Genomic DNA, 12,848 nt, shown 5'->3' with positions numbered 1-12,848 from the left:
AGTGATGTGACTGTTAGTAATCTTGAAAGTTTGTGATAATGTTTTTTCAGACCACATGCCAGTCCGGTTTTAGTTCACCCTCCCCCATCTAATTCCTAAGCCGTGCGCTCCTGCATGTCACAGCTGGACCATTAACCACTTCACTGCTGCATGTTTCACAGATGTTTATAACTCTGAAATGATCATTCAGCCCCCCGGTGTTTCTCACCACCACTGAGGCGCTGACATCCCAGTTCAACTCTGTCTGCTTAAAGACTCTGGATCATGTCGCTCCTGTTAAAACTAGAAAATCAAAACTCAGAGCAGAACCTTGGCTGAGTGACATCACCAAGGCCCTTAGGCAGCAGTGCAGGAGGGCGGAGCGCAAATGGAGGAAAGACAGGCTGCAGGTCTCTTTCCAAATACTTAAAGAGAGTTGGCGCCATTTTCAGAAAGCAGTAAAAGCTGCTACATCCAAATGCTTTTCTGATATCATTACCTCAAACTCTCACAACCCACGTGTCCTCTTCTCTACCTTAAACTCTGTTCTCCACCTCACTGAACCATCACCTCTCAAAGCCTCGACTGAGCTTTGCGAGAACTTCTTACATTTCTTTTTGGAAAAAAATTGTGACCACCCGGGCTCTCATTTTCCCTCCAACTCATGACCCATCCATCCCACCTCAATCTTTAGCTCTATTTGACCATTTTGAACCCATCACTCTATCATCTCTAGAGCAGGTCATGTGCAGCTTGAAACCTTCTGGTTCCCCCTTTGATGTGGTCCCCCCTCAACTACGGAAGGAGGTTTTTCCTACTCTAGGTCCGTCCATTCTTGCTATTGTAAATAGTAGTTTATCCACCGGCATGGTGCCAAAAACCTTTAAACATGCTGCTGTCCAGCCTCTCCTGAAAAACAAAAAAAAAACCTTGACCCCTCAGTCATATCCAACTTCCGGCCTGTCTCCAGTCTCCTATTTGTTTCTAAACTACTGGAGAAAATAGTTGAATCCCAGTTGAAGTGCTTCCTGGAGGATCACGCCATCTTAGAGCTTTTCCAATCTGGCTTTAAACCTCTCCATAGCACTGAAACTGCCCTACTAAAGGTTTTAAATGGCATTTTCGTATCCACAGATACCGGTGATTCTGTGCTGCTTGCCCTATTGGACCTTAAAGCCGCCTTTGACACCATCGACGATGAAATCCTCATTGCTAGGTTGGAGCAGTGGGTGGGCATCACAGGGTCAGCCCTCAATTGGTTCAGATCCTACTTCACTGACAGATCCTTTTGTGTCTCCATCAAGGCTTTTAGTTCTGCAGCAGCAGAGCTTAAATGGGGGGTTCCGCAGGGGTCCATCCTGGGTCCCCTCCTATTCTCTTTATACCTGCTGCCACTTGGTGCTATTTTCCAGAAACACAACATACCCTTTCACTTCTATGTCGATGACTGTCAAATTTACTTCCCCCTAAGACACAATGGTACATGCTCTATTCAACCTCTGCTCGACTGACTGGCTGACATCAGGGATTGGATGGCTTTAAATTTCTTAAGTTTCAATGAAAAGAAGTCTGAAGTCATGTTGTTCCCTCCCAACGACACGATCACAAACCACTGCATCGAACTTTCCACTCTAGCCCTGTCAGAAAAACAAAAAGTCACTAATCTGGGAGTGATAATGGACCCTTCCCTGAAACTTAACAGTCATGTAAACATGATTGTTAAATAATGTTTCGTCCAGCTGAGGCGGCTATCTAAACTGAAGCCCATATTGTCCAAAAATAACCTGGAGACAGTAATACATACATTCATTACATCTAGGCTTGATTACTACAATTCGCTCCTGTTTGGTATCAGTCAGACCTCTATTGCACGACTGCAACTGGTCCAGACTGCAGCAGACTGATTTTTAACCAGTACATGCAAAAGAGAGCACATTACACCAGTTTTGGCCTCACTGCACTGGCTACCGGTTTTCCTTCAAATTCAGTTTAAAATACTCCTGTATTTCTACAAATCACTGAACAGTTTCGCCCCCCATCTCTCTGATTTGCTACAGCGTTCCCTGAGGTCAGCGGACCAGTTGCTCCTGACGTTCCCTGAGGTCAGCGGACCAGTTGCTCCTGACATTTCCAGGAACCCGTCTTAAGCGCAGAGGTGACAGGGCCTTCTCTGTAGCAGGCCCAAGACTTTGGAGCGAGTTACCTCTGCTTGTCAGACAGGCCCCCTCCCTCTTGGTTTTCAAATCCCGTTTAAAAACTCACTACTATTCAGTAGCTTTCAACACCAGATGATCTGTGTTTTGAACCTGTTTGCTTCACACAGGTTAGTCGTCATATTTATTATCTGCATGGTTTTTATGTCTATATTCTGATTTACTTCATTTTGTATATTGCTTTGTGTGTTACCTGTTGTTCTGTCTGTACAGCACTTTGGTTGGCTTTGTCGATGTTTTAAGTGCTTTATAAATAAAATGGTATGGTACGGTATGGTATGGTATGGTATAATGAATGACTCAATGTCTAATTAGTCTTTTTTTATTTAAGTTTGAGATTCTAGAAATCATTTGTAAACTTGGAATTTTCATGAGATTTGTGTTGGGACTGATTTAACTTTCTTTACTGATATCTTACAAAACGATCTGATCACAGCTTTTTGTACTTCCTACTGATGTAAATGGTAGCAATTTATATAAAATAAGCAAAATAACTGTTTTGAACTCTTCAAAAATATATGCTTTTAAAGCCACAAAATCACATTTGTTTTATTTTATTTCTTCCTGATTCAACATTATGATTTTTTATTTATTTATTGAAGAACTCACTGAACCACAAGCACACCCAAAACAATTTGTACGGAACAGAACAACCAAGAAAAAATGGTCTAATGAAAAATCTTGCTAACTTATAAAAGTGAATTAACTATGGCCTTTTCTTTCCTGTTGTATTTTAGAATTATCATTCAAATGCATAAAAGGACACTGACATGAGCTCAGAACACAGAAAATCTACTCAGCATGTATAGAAAGATTTTGATTACCTTTTTTGTTTACTGCCCTGTTTGCTACTGAATGAAATATCAAACTTACTATCATACATTACAGAATGTGACTGAACTGTATTAGGCAAATGCCTAAATCTTCAATTTTGAGTTAATAAGTTAGCCCTACTTTGATTTGATAATAGCAACATCTGTAAGCAACATTAATGGCATTAGGTTTTCTACCACAATACATTTTAAAGTTGTCAAAATGGCAGTTCAAACAGATGTGGATCAAATGGTGAGCACCCTGAATACGTTAGCTATCCCTCACAGCAGATGTGTATCAGGCAGTCCATCAATGTTTATACTTTTTTATACTTGTGACTGAAAACTATAGTTTCACTGAGGTTATATTGTATAGCACTGTATGTAAGACAACGCACCCTGTGTAAAAATATACTCAAAATGGGAAATAAACAGAAACCCAAAGATGACAATGCTGGAATCAAAAACAATATTAATCTTGAACCACTTTATTAGCCAAAAAAAAAACCAACTCTTTGCTTTTACACTTTTGTATCCCCCCCCCCCCCCTTTATATTTATACATTTCCCTGCCTTTATCACTATTTAATTGTTTTCTCTTTTTCATTTCCATTTTAACCAATACATGCAGCTACTCTAATCCTTTTCATCACATGGCAAAAAGAAACAAACAATGGAGAAAGGAGAGGGCTGGTCATCAATGCTGAATGAGGTACAGAAACAGCAGCGTTGACCAAACAGATGTCTACTCATGCTGGAGGGTGAGGTTTACAAGGATAAAGAGTAAGAAAAAACAACAAAAAGGTAATTTATGGCAGGAAGTACAGTAGAGTTAGAGAGTTACATGCAGAATTAGAAAGTCAATGTGAAGGCAGCAGGGCGTTGTTTGTTTTTTCAGCACCTCACTGGCGCTATGGGATGGGGTTTGAGTGAAGGCCAGCGGCCACAGCTTGCCATGGAGGGTCCAGTGATGAATGTTCTCAACCAATCTAGGACACTGCAGCAGAACCACCATCAATTCAGCAGCGGTATCGCAGCAGGACTGGGAGTAGCAGTTGAATGTGTTTGGTCTTATCTGCAGAAAAGTGAGTACCTTCAGATTTAATTGTGTTCAAAAAGTCTTCTGTGTTTGTGGTTTAAAACTCATATGGGGGAAGGGGTTAATGTATGACATCTGTCTCTTGGCTGTGGGAAGTAGCTGAGCAATGCTTCCCATTGGTCATTCCCATGAACTATTGCTCTTTAAGGAGCATGGTGGGAGGCAACAGTGAGGACACAGGAGTGGATCAGCAGTGGCTCGACTGTACACTGCCAAAATACCAACTGAGCTGAAAAAAAATTGTCTTTGGCACATATAAATTACAGATAGCATTTATTAGGCCACACCTTTATGCAAGCACAGACAGATTTTTTTTAATGACAGAACAAAAACACTTGTAATTGATCATACCTGTTTTTATTTATTTATTTTTAATTTATTTATTTTTTCACCAGCTAAGATCCCTGAACTCAGCTCAACTCCATTATATGCCTTGTTATTGCCATAATACTAGCCACATTTCAACAAGTTTTGTTGGAAGTGAAGTCTGCTAGCGTCTCTCTCATGAAATGGGCATGATTAGGACAAGAGTGGGAATTACACCAAAAAAAGAGCCAGAAAAATTGACCCACATGGTGGTAAAGGCAAAGATTCTCAAGCACATGATGGATTTTACAAGCATGTAACAGTTTTCCTTCCATCCCCTAGAGCAGAGCACATTTTACTGTGAAGGGAATGGCACAAATAATCATGTTGCCTTTGCCTTATCAACATATTCTTTGGGGAGCTTAAATAGACAGCTAAACTTCTTTGCCCCTCACAGTCACAGATATAGAAAGGACTTTTCCTGGAGGAAAAAAATCACAGCTTTATTTTATTTTTTTTCTGGCTCCAGCTAGCTGGATGTCTCAATTAAAGCATATATCCTGCGACAAATGTTTCTTTATTTTTTTAATCACATACAAACTGGGTGGAAATGTGTTTGCTGTGACAGTGTTTGTTGAGTTTATGGCAGCTAATCCACCTCCCTCACATTGGCCTTTTGGATGTGCATAACGGTAAAGGCAAAGTGCATGTAGGTATAAAGAAACACTGTACTTTACCTTTTTAGCTAGATAAAAAAACAAAACTGTATCACACATAATTATTTCTTTTGCATGACCAATACTTCAGTTGAAGCTGTATGAAGACATATCTCACTTTGCCATAAAAGATAGCATTTTCTTTGGTGTGTTATTTCTTGGTATTTCTGAATTCACACCCAACCTTCCCACTTTAGAAAAAGTTTGAAATCTGTGACACATCTTCTGCTGTCCAAAGCCCACTGGAGACTCATATGAGCAATCATTAAAATTCTCACATCCCTACATAGCTTGCAGATAAAGGTCATTAACAAATCAAAGATAATAAAGTTACACATTGTGCTGCATATCTGCACACACAGTCATGATTAAAAGTGGGGAAAGTAGAAGGGTGCCGCACCACCATTTTAAGTGAGAAACTATTATATAACTGGTCAACATCCACCAAGAATTGGATGAGACAGTCATGTGAAAGAGGAAGTAGCCTATTTAATATTTCTTTTTTTCTGTTTCATGATTTCAAAACATCAGAATGCCAGTCTTCATCCTGTATCTTCTTCTTCCGTCTTTTCCCTCTTCAGGGGTCGCCACATCGAGTCATCCTCCTCCATCTCACTATGTCCTTTGCATCATCTTTCCTCACTCCAACTGCCTCTATGTCCTCTCTAACTGCATCCATGTATCTCCTCTTTGGCCTTCCTCTTTGTTTTTTTCCCTGGCATCTGAATTTCTAACATCCTTCTACCAATATACCAACTGCCCCTCCTCTGGACATTTCCAAACCATCTCAGTCTGATCTCTAACTTTATCTCCCAGTTGTTCAACCTGTGATGTATCTCTTTTCTAATATTATCCATCCTTGTCACTCCTAAGAAGAACCTTAACATCTTCATTTCTGCCACTTCCAGTTCCTACTCTTGTCTTTTTGTCAATGCCACTGTTTCCAGACCATAAGTCAAGTCAAGTCAAGTCATATTTATTTATAGAGCACAATTTAAAACAGATAGACTGTTATCAAAGTGCTTAACACTAAGGGTAACACTGAGAAATAAAAAGCAGTAAGAATATACCTTAAAAAATTAAAACAACAGCATTAAAATGAAGACATGGAACAAGATATACTAAATCAACTCACACAGTATGAAACGCCAGAGAGAACAGATATGTTTTTAGCAGGGATTTGAACACAGGAAGGGAGGTGGCATGCCTAATGTTGGGGGGTATGTTGTTCCACAGTTTGGGACCCATGACTGAAAACGCCCGATCTCCTCGGAACTTCAGTCGTGTTTTTGGAACAACCAAAAGCAGCTGATCGGATGATCTCAGAGCCCGAGAGATCTCTGATCCAGTAGCTCAGAGAGATAGATGGGTGCAAGGCCATTTAGGCACTTATAGGTCAGGAGGAGAATTTTGAAATCAATCCTAGTTCTCACAGGAAGCCAGTGTAAGGAGGACAGAACTGGTGTGATGTGCTCATACCTCGGTGTACCGGTTAAGAGCCGAGCTGCAGCATTCTGGACGAGCTGTAGCTGTGAGATAGAGGCCTGGCTGACCCCAGCATACAGTGAATTACAATAGTCCAGGCGGGTTGTGATGAATGCATGGACTAGTGTCTCAAGGTCGGGTCTAAACAGCACTGGCTTGAGCTTAGCTACCTGCCGCAGTTGGAAGAAGCTTCTCTGCAGAACTGAACTGATCTGTTTGTCGAACTTAAAATCCGAGTCAAAAACCACTCCAAGGTTTTTAACAGAGTGCTTCAGATAAGGCTGAAGGGAGTCCAGGTTCACAGGATAAGAGGCGGCAGCTGAGCTAGGGCTAAAGACAATGACTTCAGTCTTCTGGTCGTTAAAACTTAGAAAATTTGAAGCCATCCATGTCTTAATGTCGTCCAGACATTTGAGGAGAGGGTGGACGGAACAAACACTGGCTGGTTTCAGTGGCAGGTAGATCTGACAGTCATCGGCGTAGCAATGGAATGGAATACCATGTTTTCTTAGGATCGACCCCAGCGGAAGCAGATAGAGTGAAAATAGAAGGGGTCCGAGAATCGAGCCCTGCGGGATACTGCAGGAAAGAGGCATTGAAGTGGATAGATTTTTACCCACCTTCACACAAAAACTCCTGTCAGAGAGGTATGAGCGGAACCAGTCTAATGCAGCACCTGTAATCCCAACCCAGTGTTCAAGCCGAGAGACGAGGATACTGTGGTCAACAGTATCGAAAGCGGCAGTAAGATCGAGGAGTACAAGAGCCACAAAATGGCCAGAATCGTTTGCTGTTAAAATGTCATTACAAACCCTAACCAAAGCTGTTTCGGTGCTGTGGAGCTACTTGAAACCAGACTGAAAGACCTCAAAGATTTTGTTCTCAGTTAAAAACTGATTTAACTGAGTAAAAACTACTTTTTCCAGGATTTTGGACAGAAAGGGGAGTTTTGAGATTGGCCTGTAATTTGAGCAGGCTGAAGGGTCAAGACCAGGTTTCTTAATTAACGGTGTGACTACTGCATGTTTGACATATAACTGGTCTCACCACTGTCTTGTAAACTTTTCCTTTGATCATTGCTGACACCCTTTTGTCACAAATCACACCTGAACTTCTCTCCATCCACTCCATTCGGCATGGATTCTCTTTTTCACCTCTTTTCCACACTCTCCATTTTCTTGGACAGTGGACCCCAAGTACTTGAAGTCCTACACCTTTGTGACCTCTGCTCCTTGTAGCCTCACTGTTCCACCGGCCTCCCTCTTATTCACACACCTGTACTCAGTCTTACTATGGCTGACTTTCATTCTTCTTCTTTCAAGTGCATACCTCCACCTCTCCAAGTTATTTTCCACCTGTTTCCCGTTTTCAGCACTGATCACAATATAATTTGCAAACATTATAGTCCATGGGGATTCCTGCCTGACCTCATCTGTTAGTCGGTCCATCACCAGAGCAAACAAGAAGGGACTCAGAGCAGAACTTTGATGCAATCCCACCTCCACCTTGAAGCTATCTGTCACTCCTACAGCACATCTCACCACTGTCTTGCTGTCCTTATACATGTCCTATACCAGTCTAACATACTTCTCTGCCACTCTAGATTTCCTCATGCTATAGCAAACCTCCTCCCTCAGCACTTTGTCATGTGCTTTTTCTAAGTCCACAAAGACACAATAGAGTTCTTTCTTGCCCTCTCTGTACTTCTCCATCAGCATTCTCAAAGCAAAGATGGCATATGTGGTGGTCTTTTTCGGCATGAAACCATACTGCTGCTCACAGCACCTCTCATCTAAGTCTTGCTTCCACAACTCTCTCCCAGAGCTACATCGTGTGGCTCATTAACTTAATTCCCCTGTAGTTACTACAACTCTGTACATCACCCTTGTTCTTAAAAGTGGGCACCAGCACACTTTTTATTCATTTTTCAGGCATTTTCTCACCCTCAAATATGTCACTGAATATCTTAGTCAAAAACCTCACTGCCATCTCTCCAAGACATTTCAAAACTTCCACTAGTATGCCATCATGTCCTACTGTCTTCCCCTTATTCATTCTTTTCAGAACTTCCTGGACTTCACCCTTACTAATCTTTCCCACTTCCTGGTCCACAGTTTATATGACCTCTACTCGTCTTTCTCTTTCATTCTCTTCATTAATTAGCTCTTCAAAGTAGTCCTTCCATCTTCCTGTCACACTCTCCTTACTTGTTAGAACATTACATTTTCAATCTTTAACCTACCTAACCTGCTGCACATGCTTTCCAGCCTGATCTCACTGTCTTGCCAACCTGTACAAGTCATTCTCACCCTCTTTAGTGTCCAGCCTTCCATACACCTCATCATACAGCTTCTGCTTTGCCTTAGCTACCTCCCTCTTTGCTCTACGTCCCATCTCTTTATATTCATGTGTCTTCTCGTCAGTCCTCTCACTGTCATATTTATTCTTGGGTAACTTTTTCTTTGATCGTTGTCCTACTCTTTACTAATCCACCACCAGGTTTCCTTATCACCCATTCTCTGTCCAGATGACACACCAAGTACCTTCATACCTCTCTAATTACTGTTGGTGTAGTAGTCCAGTCATTTGGAAGCTCTTTTTAACACCCAGAGCCTTTAACAGCTCCTTTCTGAATTTCTCACAAAATTCGTCCTTCTTCATCTTCCACCATTTGGTCTTCTTCTCTGATTTTACTCTTTTTCTCTTCTTCACAGCAACAGTCCTTCTACACACAACTATCCAATGCTATCTGGCCACGCACTTCCCTGCCACAACATTATAGTCCCCAATATTCATCAGGTTTCCTCTTATACACAGAATATAGTCAACCTGCGTACTCCTTCCTCCACTCTTATAGGACACTATGTTCCTCCATCTTTTGGAAATAGGTGTTTACTATAGCCATTTCCATTCTCTTGGCAAAATCCACCACCATTTGTCCTTCCTGGTTTCTTTCCTTGACACTAAACCTACCCATCACTTCCTCATCCCCTCTGTTTCCTTCACCAACATATCCATTCATGTCTGCTATCACCACTCTTCCCTCACTGATAATATCCATCACTTTATCAAGATCTTTCCAAAATGTATCTTTCTCCTCCCCATCACATCCAACATGTGGAGCATAACCACTGACAATGTTTAGCATCAGGCCTTCTACTTCTACCTTCAGACACATCACCCTATCTGACACTCTCTTCACCTTTATTGCATTCTTTGCCAACTCCTCCTTTAGGACCACCCCTACTTCATTTATCTTTCTATCCACACCATGGTAAAACAGTTTGAACCCTGCTCCAATACTGCAAGCCTTGCTGCCCTCCCACTTGGTCTCTTGGACACATAAAACATCTACCTTCCTTCTCACTGCATCACGTCAGCTGACTCTCTACCTTTGGTCTTCATCATGTATGCTGTGAAGAAATTGACAACATTTATCAAGTTTATTTATTTAGCTTTAAATTAAATTTTTTCAGTAGCATCAATGGTTTAATATATTCTATGTTCAACAGGGTTTTATAAATATAGTAATTAAACAAAGAAAAAATATATTTTTGATCGGAAATTAACAGGGCATATTTTAATGTTTTAAATAGTCACTATACAGTATATACTCGAGATCAAGTTTGTGTTGTTTCAACACCACACTAAATTCATTAATTTACTAAAGCTGGTAAGTTATTTATTCCGGTTATGCATGTTTGTAAGAATACTAATTCTTGTGTGAGGTGTTCTGAGCTGCCAACTAAAGGAATGAGTACAGATGCCAGATATTTGAAAACATTGCAAGTGACAGAGTTATTGGCCTTAAAGGTACACCTGTTTGTGGATTTTAGGTAAACCATACAGACTAGGCGTGGCCTCCCCTGGGTACAGTCTGTTGTACAGAATATGGTCAATAGCCTTGTCCTGCTCCAAAATTTTCAGGCAATCTATCAACTTCTTCTTGTTGCCACTTCCTGGATCTCTTTTCAGTTGTTCATAAGTGGTTAAGTTACTAAGGAGTGTCATAACTTTCTCATGATAGTCTTTCTAGTTCAAAATCACCATAAAAGTCCAAAGAAGTTATGAACAGAATCAGTGACAATGAGGAGCCCTGGTGGAGTCCAACTTCCACCTTCAAGGGGTCTGACTTACTGCTGTATGAACCATACTCTTGCACCGCTTGTATAGAGACCAAACTGCCCATAGGAACAGGTCATCATTCCCATGCTCGTGGAGCAAACCCCACAGTGTACCTAAAGGAGCACAGTCAAATACCTTCTCCAAGTTCACAAAACACATATAGACTGAATGAGCAAACTCCCATGATCCTCAAGGACACTAGTGAGGGTAATGAGCTTGCCTAGTGTTCCATGGCCAGGACGGAACCCGCATTGTCCCTCCTGGATCTGAAGTTCAACCACCGATCGGACAAGCTTCTCCAATACCCGTGAATCGACCTTACCAGTTAGGCTAAGGAGAATTATGCCCCTATAAGTAGAGCACACCATCATGTCTCCAATTTTGAAGAGGGTAACCACCACCCCAATATGTCAATCCAGTGGCACTGCCCCCAATATCCACACAATGTTGCAAATGTGTGTCAACCAAGACAGTTTTATGACATCTAGAGCTTTAAGAAAATCAGGGCAGATCTCACCCACTCCAAGAGCAATGGTGCTGCAGAACTTTTTAACTGACTTGGAAACCTCAGCCACGGTCATGGACAGACCCCGGAGGCCCCTGATTCAGCTTCCAAGATGTGCCATTGGAGCTGAGAAAGTCTGAGAAGTTTTCCTTCCATCTCCCAACAACATCAGTGGACATCAGCAGCCCACCTCAACTGAAAACAATGTTAATAAAGCACTGCTTTCTACTCCTCAACAGCCTGATGGTTTGTCAGAATGTCCTCAGAGTTGACAGAGTCTTTTTCCAAGGCCTCATCAAACTCCTTCCACATCCGAGCATCTGCCTTAGCAATAGCCAAGGCTGCAGTACTCTTGAGTGCCTCCAGAGTCCCACCAGCCAATAAGGCCCAATAGTGCTCCTACTTCAGCTTGACAGCCTCCTTGTGTCCACCACTGTGTTGGTGGATGGACACTGTGAGAAGCACTGACAACCTTACAGCCACAATTCAAGACAGCCACCTCAACAATTGAGGTGTGGAATATGACACACTTGTTCTCAATTTCCCCAGTCTCAGCTGGGATGCAATTAAATCTCTCTTAGAGGTGTGAGTTGAAGATCTTTCTGATGAGTTCTTCTGCCAGGCATTCCCAGTAGACCCTCACTACACATTTGGGTCTATCAGGCCTATCTAGAATTTGCTCCCACCATCTGATCGAACTCACTACCAGGTGGTGATCAGTTGACAGCTCAGCTCCTCTCTTAACCAGAGTGTCTAAAACAAATGGACACAAATCAGATTACAATGCTACAAATTCAATCATCATTCTACTACCTAGGGCGTCCTGGTGCCAAGTGCACTTATGGACACTCTTGTGTTCGAACATGGTGTTCATGATGGACAAACCATGACTATTACAGAAGTCCAACAACAGTTCCTCCGCTCCTCCCAGTCATGCCCCTCCAGGTCACACTGTCATTACCTACATGGGCATTGAAGTCCCCCAGCAGAATAAAGGAGTCCCCAGCTGGCACACATCCCAGCACCCTAGCTAAGGACTCCAAGAATGCCAGATACTCTGAACTGCCGTTCAGCATGTATGCACAAACAATTGTCAGAGCCTGTCCCCCCACCCGAAGACAACTTTCTCATCTATCGGGGAAAATTCCAACCTACAGGCACCAAGTAGTGGGGCTAGGAGTAGACCCACAGCAGCTCAGCAACTCTCACCATTGGTAACACCAGATTGGAATAAGCTCCAGCTCCTCTCAAGGAAATTGGTTATGGAGCCCATGACATGGGTCAAATTGAGCCCAAAGTTATCCTGTCAGTGAAGTATGTGAATAGATATGAAGTATCTATCTATCTATCTATCTATCTATCTATCTATCTATCTATCTATCTATCTATCTATCTATCTATCTATCTATCTATCTATCTATCTATCTATCTATCTATCTATCTATCTATCTATCTATCTATCTATCTATCTATCTATCTATCTATCTATCTATCTATCTATCTATCTATCTATCTATCTATCTATCTATCTATCTATCTATCTATCTATCTATCTATCTATCTATCTATCTATCTATCTATCTATCTATCTATCTATCTATCTATCTAT

The sequence above is a fragment of the Nematolebias whitei genome, chromosome 8, assembly GCF_014905685.2.
Source record: "Nematolebias whitei isolate Nwh7 chromosome 8, NemWhi1, whole genome shotgun sequence".
Taxonomy (NCBI): domain Eukaryota; kingdom Metazoa; phylum Chordata; class Actinopteri; order Cyprinodontiformes; family Rivulidae; genus Nematolebias; species Nematolebias whitei.
Note: the sequence above shows the minus strand (reverse complement) of the source record.